General features: G+C 37.9%; 1 long non-coding RNA gene across 1 annotated transcript; it reads right to left on the reverse strand.

Annotated features, from left to right (window-relative positions):
• Positions 1 to 221: 221 nt before the first annotated feature.
• LOC143483259 (uncharacterized) lies at positions 222 to 1,599 on the reverse strand. Its single transcript, XR_013122454.1, has 3 exons — positions 1,529 to 1,599; positions 461 to 521; positions 222 to 299 (listed from the first exon to the last, which is right to left on the reverse strand). It is a non-coding gene; the product is annotated as an uncharacterized LOC143483259 (long non-coding RNA).
• Positions 1,600 to 7,846: the final 6,247 nt, after the last annotated feature.

Below are 7,846 nucleotides of genomic sequence, written 5' to 3' on the forward strand. Positions count from 1 at the left end.
CCGCGATCAGTGTTCTTACATATAAAACCAGGCCAGACGTATTGCACACCGAAAACACAAAATTCACAAAAGTACTCAGACACCAACAACTGGGCTGAACAGAAAACAAAGACCAGTGCAGACATGCTGAAAACACAAGCGTACATATACACAGGCTAAGAAGGGCCATGAAACCAGTAACGATGTGAGTTACAAAAGGGCACATTCTTGACAACAAGGATATGATTGACAGCTGGGGGTGGAGCCAGGCATGCCAACACTACATCAGCCTTATCTTGGAGAATGTGGGCAGTTGGTTCCTGTTAGAAATGATTGTTAGAAATCTTGTTAGAAATGTTGATTAGTCAATTGGACTGACACTTCTCAAATGAAAAACCACAAACTGATTAATAAACTGATATTTGATATTAATTCAAATATTGATCTGTGACAATGAATCCATCAGAAGAGACGTCCTCACCACTACTGTTGAAGTTGCATGATGCACCTGGGGTCCAGACACTGGAGTGCACCACCGGCACCTAAAGAGGTGGTGATACATAATTATTTAGGACAATTAAAGACTGGATTAATGTATTGTGATTAAACACCTTAATTTAATGTTAATTACTTAACGTTGTGAAATCAGTACAATGTATCAGTTACATAATGTCTATCAGCTCTATATGGAAACCCACCTGTGACAGGTATTGAAGCGTGATTTTGAGCAGAGGCGTTTTGTTTTAACTGATAGGGTTATTAGGATTCACGGGTGATAGTGACACTCCTATCTCAAATGAATGTAAGCGTATGAACACATTGAGCACCTGCAGTAATAGATTAGATTGTACCCAAATAGTTTGGTGGGAAATACAACATATAAATAGACAAGTCCATCCGACTCCTGCAGTCTTCTTCAGTGAGTCAGTTGATGAGCTGTGTTAAACTAATGGAGCATTGGCACATAGACTGAATTTAAATATGGCTCCCTTCATAAATCCCTGTTCGGTTTTGTTTTAGGTGAGATTAAGCATGCACAGACTTATAATGCATAATAGCATTTTGTATATCTTTGATGCTGCTGGAATACGGACAACACGTGATCAATCAGATTCTTAACTTTCATGACCTCAGTTATTCTAAAGCAGCCAATCGGAAAGGCCCTGCCCATGGATAAGCACAATGTAACAACATGTACCTACATACTGGCCAAAAGAAACAGTGTCAGATGGATACGTCACCACAACACAGCAACCTCACTCCGGCTTAAATATTCAAGATAATAAAAGTATATATTTTTGCTCAACTCATTTATTCTGCTCTGTCAGTATGATCATTTTTAAGCACAACAAATATTTTGATAAGTAAGTCCCATTTATTTATTTATTAAATCAGAAAAAAACACTTCATTTGCAAACTTATAATGATAATCAATATTAATAATATATATGTTACAATTTTAGTCTATCTGTCATCAATTTAAAATGACCTGATCAATTTGTTGTTTGAAAGCTACGACTTCTTTTCATTCTTAAAAGAGAATATTTACCTACAACACCTATCTGCCCCATATCTCTGAAATTCCAGGGAGTTCATCTGTGATCAGGGACTCAATCCAATGTCCTGTCTGTTGAGCAGAGTTAAGATCTGAATGTGAAAGAACTGTTCTTCACTCAGATACCTGATCCTTCAGACCAGGTGTTCAGCATCTTTACACTTTCTGATATTTATTTGTTGCAGAAATTTATTTGTTTTCACAATCTGTAACATGATTCAGCTCTCATTTCTCAATTTTCTGAGATCTTTGGATAATCTGTTGTAATTTGAATTCATTTCAAAGCCTGATATGGAATTTGGATTACATTTTGAAACATGCAATAAAACCGCCACTACCTCACTACATATTAGGTTTGAGTGCAGATATTTTATATATTGAATATTTTATTATATTTGTGTAAAATAATACATAATTTAACAACCAAACGCCTGTTTAAACATCTGTAACGCCACAGCGCAGTGCAATCAGAACACAAACACTGAGAAGCATGAGATTAGGAGCAAATCCAGAATCACTGTCAGATTAACAGTCCGCGATCAGTGTTCTTACATATAAAACCAGGCCAGACATATTGCACACCGAAAACACAAAATTCACAAAAGTACTCAGACACCAACAACTGGGCTGAACAGAAAACAAAGACCACTGCAGACATGCTGAAAACACAAGCGTACATATACACAGGCTAAGAAGGGCCATGAAACCAGTAACGATGTGAGTTACAAAAGGGCACATTCTTGACAACAAGGATATGATTGACAGCTGGGGGTGGAGCCAGGCATGCCAACACTACATCAGCCTTATCTTGGAGAATGTGGGCAGTTGGTTCCTGTTAGAAATGATTGTTAGAAATCTTGTTAGAAATGTTGATTAGTCAATTGGACTGACACTTCTCAAATGAAAAACCACAAACTGATTAATAAACTGATATTTGATATTAATTCAAATATTGATCTGTGACAATGAATCCATCAGAAGAGACGTCCTCACCACTACTGTTGAAGTTGCATGATGCACCTGGGGTCCAGACACTGGAGTGCACCACCGGCACCTAAAGAGGTGGTGATACATAATTATTTAGGACAATTAAAGACTGGATTAATGTATTGTGATTAAACACCTTAATTTAATGTTAATTACTTAATTACTTAGTGTTGTGAAATCAGTACAATGTATGTCTATCAGCTCTATACGGAAACCCACCTGTGACAGGTATTGAAGCGTGATTTTGAGGCAGAGGCGTTTTGTTTTAACTGATAGGGTTATTAGGATTCACGGGTGATAGTGACACTCCTGTCTCAAATGAATGTAAGCATATGAACACATTGAGCACCTGCAGTAATAGATTAGATTGTACCCAAATAGTTTGGTGGGAAATACAACATATAAATAGACAAGTCCATCCGACTCCTGCAGTCTTCTTCAGTGAGTCAGTTGATGAGCTGTGTTAAACTAATGGAGCATTGGCACATAGACTGAATTTAAATATGGCTCCCTTCATAAATCCCTGTTCAGTTTTGTTTTAGGTGAGATTAAGCATGCACAGACTTATAATGCATAATAGCATTTTGTATATCTTTGATCCGGCTGCTGGAATACGGACAACACGTGATCAATCAGATTCTTAACTTTCATGACCTCAGTTATTCTAAAGCAGCCAATCGGAAAGGCCCTGCCCATGGATAAGCACAATGTAACAACATGTACCTACATACTGGCCAAAAGAAACAGTGTCAGATGGATACGTCACCACAACACAGCAACCTCACTCCGGCTTAAATATTCAAGATAATAAAAGTATATATTTTTGCTCAACTCATTTATTCTGCTCTGTCAGTATGATCATTTTTAAGCACAACAAATATTTTGATAAGTAAGTCCCATTTATTTATTTATTAAATCAGAAAAAAACACTTCATTTGCAAACTTATAATGATAATCAATATTAATAATATATATGTTACAATTTTAGTCTATCTGTCATCAATTTAAAATGACCTGATCAATTTGTTGTTTGAAAGCTACGACTTCTTTTCATTCTTAAAAGAGAATATTTACCTACAACACCTATCTGCCCCATATCTCTGAAATTCCAGGGAGTTCATCTGTGATCAGGGACTCAATCCAATGTCCTGTCTGTTGAGCAGAGTTAAGATCTGAATGTGAAAGAACTGTTCTTCACTCAGATACCTGATCCTTCAGACCAGGTGTTCAGCATCTTTACACTTTCTGATATTTATTTGTTGCAGAAATTTATTTGTTTTCACAATCTGTAACATGATTCAGCTCTCATTTCTCAATTTTCTGAGATCTTTGGATAATCTGTTGTAATTTGAATTCATTTCAAAGCCTGATATGGAATTTGGATTACATTTTGAAACATGCAATAAAACCGCCACTACCTCACTACATATTAGGTTTGAGTGCAGATATTTTATATATTGAATATTTTATTATATTTGTGTAAAATAATACATAATTTAACAACCAAACGCCTGTTTAAACATCTGTAACGCCACAGCGCAGTGCAATCAGAACACAAACACTGAGAAGCATGAGATTAGGAGCAAATCCAGAATCACTGTCAGATTAACAGTCCGCGATCAGTGTTCTTACATATAAAACCAGGCCAGACATATTGCACACCGAAAACACAAAATTCACAAAAGTACTCAGACACCAACAACTGGGCTGAACAGAAAACAAAGACCACTGCAGACATGCTGAAAACACAAGCGTACATATACACAGGCTAAGAAGGGCCATGAAACCAGTAACGATGTGAGTTACAAAAGGGCACATTCTTGACAACAAGGATATGATTGACAGCTGGGGGTGGAGCCAGGCATGCCAACACTACATCAGCCTTATCTTGGAGAATGTGGGCAGTTGGTTCCTGTTAGAAATGATTGTTAGAAATCTTGTTAGAAATGTTGATTAGTCAATTGGACTGACACTTCTCAAATGAAAAACCACAAACTGATTAATAAACTGATATTTGATATTAATTCAAATATTGATCTGTGACAATGAATCCATCAGAAGAGACGTCCTCACCACTACTGTTGAAGTTGCATGATGCACCTGGGGTCCAGACACTGGAGTGCACCACCGGCACCTAAAGAGGTGGTGATACATAATTATTTAGGACAATTAAAGACTGGATTAATGTATTGTGATTAAACACCTTAATTTAATGTTAATTACTTAATTACTTAGTGTTGTGAAATCAGTACAATGTATGTCTATCAGCTCTATACGGAAACCCACCTGTGACAGGTATTGAAGCGTGATTTTGAGGCAGAGGCGTTTTGTTTTAACTGATAGGGTTATTAGGATTCACGGGTGATAGTGACACTCCTGTCTCAAATGAATGTAAGCATATGAACACATTGAGCACCTGCAGTAATAGATTAGATTGTACCCAAATAGTTTGGTGGGAAATACAACATATAAATAGACAAGTCCATCCGACTCCTGCAGTCTTCTTCAGTGAGTCAGTTGATGAGCTGTGTTAAACTAATGGAGCATTGGCACATAGACTGAATTTAAATATGGCTCCCTTCATAAATCCCTGTTCAGTTTTGTTTTAGGTGAGATTAAGCATGCACAGACTTATAATGCATAATAGCATTTTGTATATCTTTGATCCGGCTGCTGGAATACGGACAACACGTGATCAATCAGATTCTTAACTTTCATGACCTCAGTTATTCTAAAGCAGCCAATCGGAAAGGCCCTGCCCATGGATAAGCACAATGTAACAACATGTACCTACATACTGGCCAAAAGAAACAGTGTCAGATGGATACGTCACCACAACACAGAATATTTACCTACAACACCTATCTGCCCCATATCTCTGAAATTCCAGGGAGTTCATCTGTGAACAGGGACTCAATCCAATATCCTGTCTGTTGAGCAGAGTTAAGATCTGAATGTGAAAGAACTGTTCTTCACTCAGATACCTGATCCTTCAGACCAGGTGTTCAGCATCTTTACACTTTCTGATATTTATTTGTTGCAGAAATTCATTTGTTTTCACAATTTGTAACATGCTTCAGCTCTCATTTCTCAATTTTCTGAGATCTTTGTATAGTCTGTTGTAATTTGAATTCATTTCAAAGCCTGAAGTGGAATTTGAATTACATTTTGAAACATGCAATAAAACCGCCACTACACCACTACATATTAGGTTTGAGTGCAGATATTTTATATATTGAATATTTTATTATATTTGTGTAAAATAATACATCATTTAACAACCAAACAGATATGCTGAAAACACAAGCGTACATATACACAGGCTAAGAAGGGCCATGAAACCAGTAACGATGTGAGTTACAAAAGGTCACATTCTTGACAACAAGGATATGATTGACAGCTGGGGGTGGAGCCAGGCATGCCAACGCTACATCAGCCTTATCTTGAAGAATGTGGGCAGTTGGTTCCTGTTAGAAATGATTGTTAGAAATCTTGTTAGAAATGTTGATTAGTCAATTGGACTGACACTTCTCAGATGAAAAACCACAAACTGACGAGTCAGTTGATGAGCTGTGTTAAACTAAGCATTGGCACATAGACTGAATTTAAATATGGCTCCCTTCATAAATCCCTGTTCGGTTTTGTTTTAGGTGAGATTAAGCATGCACAGACTTATAATGCATAATAGCATTTTGTATATCTTTGATGCTGCTGGATTACGGACAACATGTACATGTGAATGTCTGTGTGGCTGTGCATGATTGTGAATGACTCCGTATGACTGTATGACTGAGTGGATATGTATGATTGTATGACTGTGAATTTGTATGACTGAATGACACTGAGTGACTGTGTACGACTGTGAATGTGTATATGAGTGTGACTGACTGTGTATGATTGTGTATGACACTGAGTGACTGTGTACGACTGTGAATGTGTATGAGTGTGACTGACTGTGTATGATTGAATGACACTGAGTGACTGTGTACGACTGTGAATGTGTATGAGTGTGACTGATTGTGTATGATTGTGAATGTGTATGAGTGTGACTGACTGTGTATGATTGAAGTGAAGTGCTTACTTCAAAAGTCCTAAGTGCCAGAAAAGTCCCCAATAATAGAGTTTTATAATTGAGTGCTTAGTCATCGAATACCTGATTTTCACATATATAAAATGAAAATGTACATTTATCTTAATTCAACTTAACTCCATCTTTACTGTATATTAACAGATTAGTAGTGAACAAAATTCACGATTGCAGAAGCCCTTTAGCATAAAAGACCCCACACTAATTCTGGGAGCCATTCCTATAGAGTAAACCTTTATGGACCTTTATTAGCACTGATATTTCAGCAAGCAGTACAATGTTTTTGAGATGCTTTTCCATGTCTTGGCTTAACTCATTCATGATACAGATTAATCCCAACATATCGTGCTATTAAGGTCCTGGGACACTGGAAAAGGAACGTGGAGTAGTTCTGTGGAGACCTGCAACAGCCTGTGGGACAGAAACAGGTTGTCTCTCCACATGAAACAACTTATTAAAACCTACTTCCTATCTCCAGTGTGCTTTCATTATTATGCACTATAAAGCTAAATGAGATTTAAAATCATCAGCTTTAGGCAAAATGTTTCATTTAATCGAAAAGTGTGACTTCCTGGCTGAAATGTGCTGACAAATTAGCTCTGGTGTGTGTGTGTGTGTGTGTGTGTGTGTGTGTGTGTGTGTGTGTGTGTGTGTGTGTGTGTGTGTGCACTCACTCATCTTCTAGCTGTAACCTGAGTTAGCTGTGAGGAGAGGCCTGTGCACTCAATGACACTTCATCCCTGTGTCTAAATAAAGCGCCCCAGAGCAGAGCAGCGTCTTATTATAGCCGCCATGCTGCCTTCTGGTACATTCAAAGAGCACCAATCACAAGAGCACTGTCCCACCTCAGACCCACCACGCCCCATCTCATCTCTCCACAGAGCTCAGCACTACACCTGCTGAGGACAGACATGGTGCGGGACAGGTCCGCGAGACACCGCAGGGTGGAGGACGGGTTCTGTAACCAAGGAGACCACACTGCTGACGTCAAGCAGGCCTCATCAGACGCGTTTCACTCTCAGCTTTCACTCTGGGTTTAAATAGGAATGAGATCCATTTACATACAAACCAAAAGTGGCCATGTGAATATACTGATTCACTTCAGTGTTCTTACATCTGGGTCAAAAATCTGCAAATTGCTGAAACAATTTTTTAAGCGCATCTTTAAAGTGCATATTACATTGAACACATTGTGTCTGGTGTAAGATTATCTTAACACTATGATGGTTTTGGGAAAT

The sequence above is a fragment of the Brachyhypopomus gauderio genome, chromosome 19 (assembly GCF_052324685.1).
Source record: "Brachyhypopomus gauderio isolate BG-103 chromosome 19, BGAUD_0.2, whole genome shotgun sequence".
Classification (NCBI taxonomy): domain Eukaryota; kingdom Metazoa; phylum Chordata; class Actinopteri; order Gymnotiformes; family Hypopomidae; genus Brachyhypopomus; species Brachyhypopomus gauderio.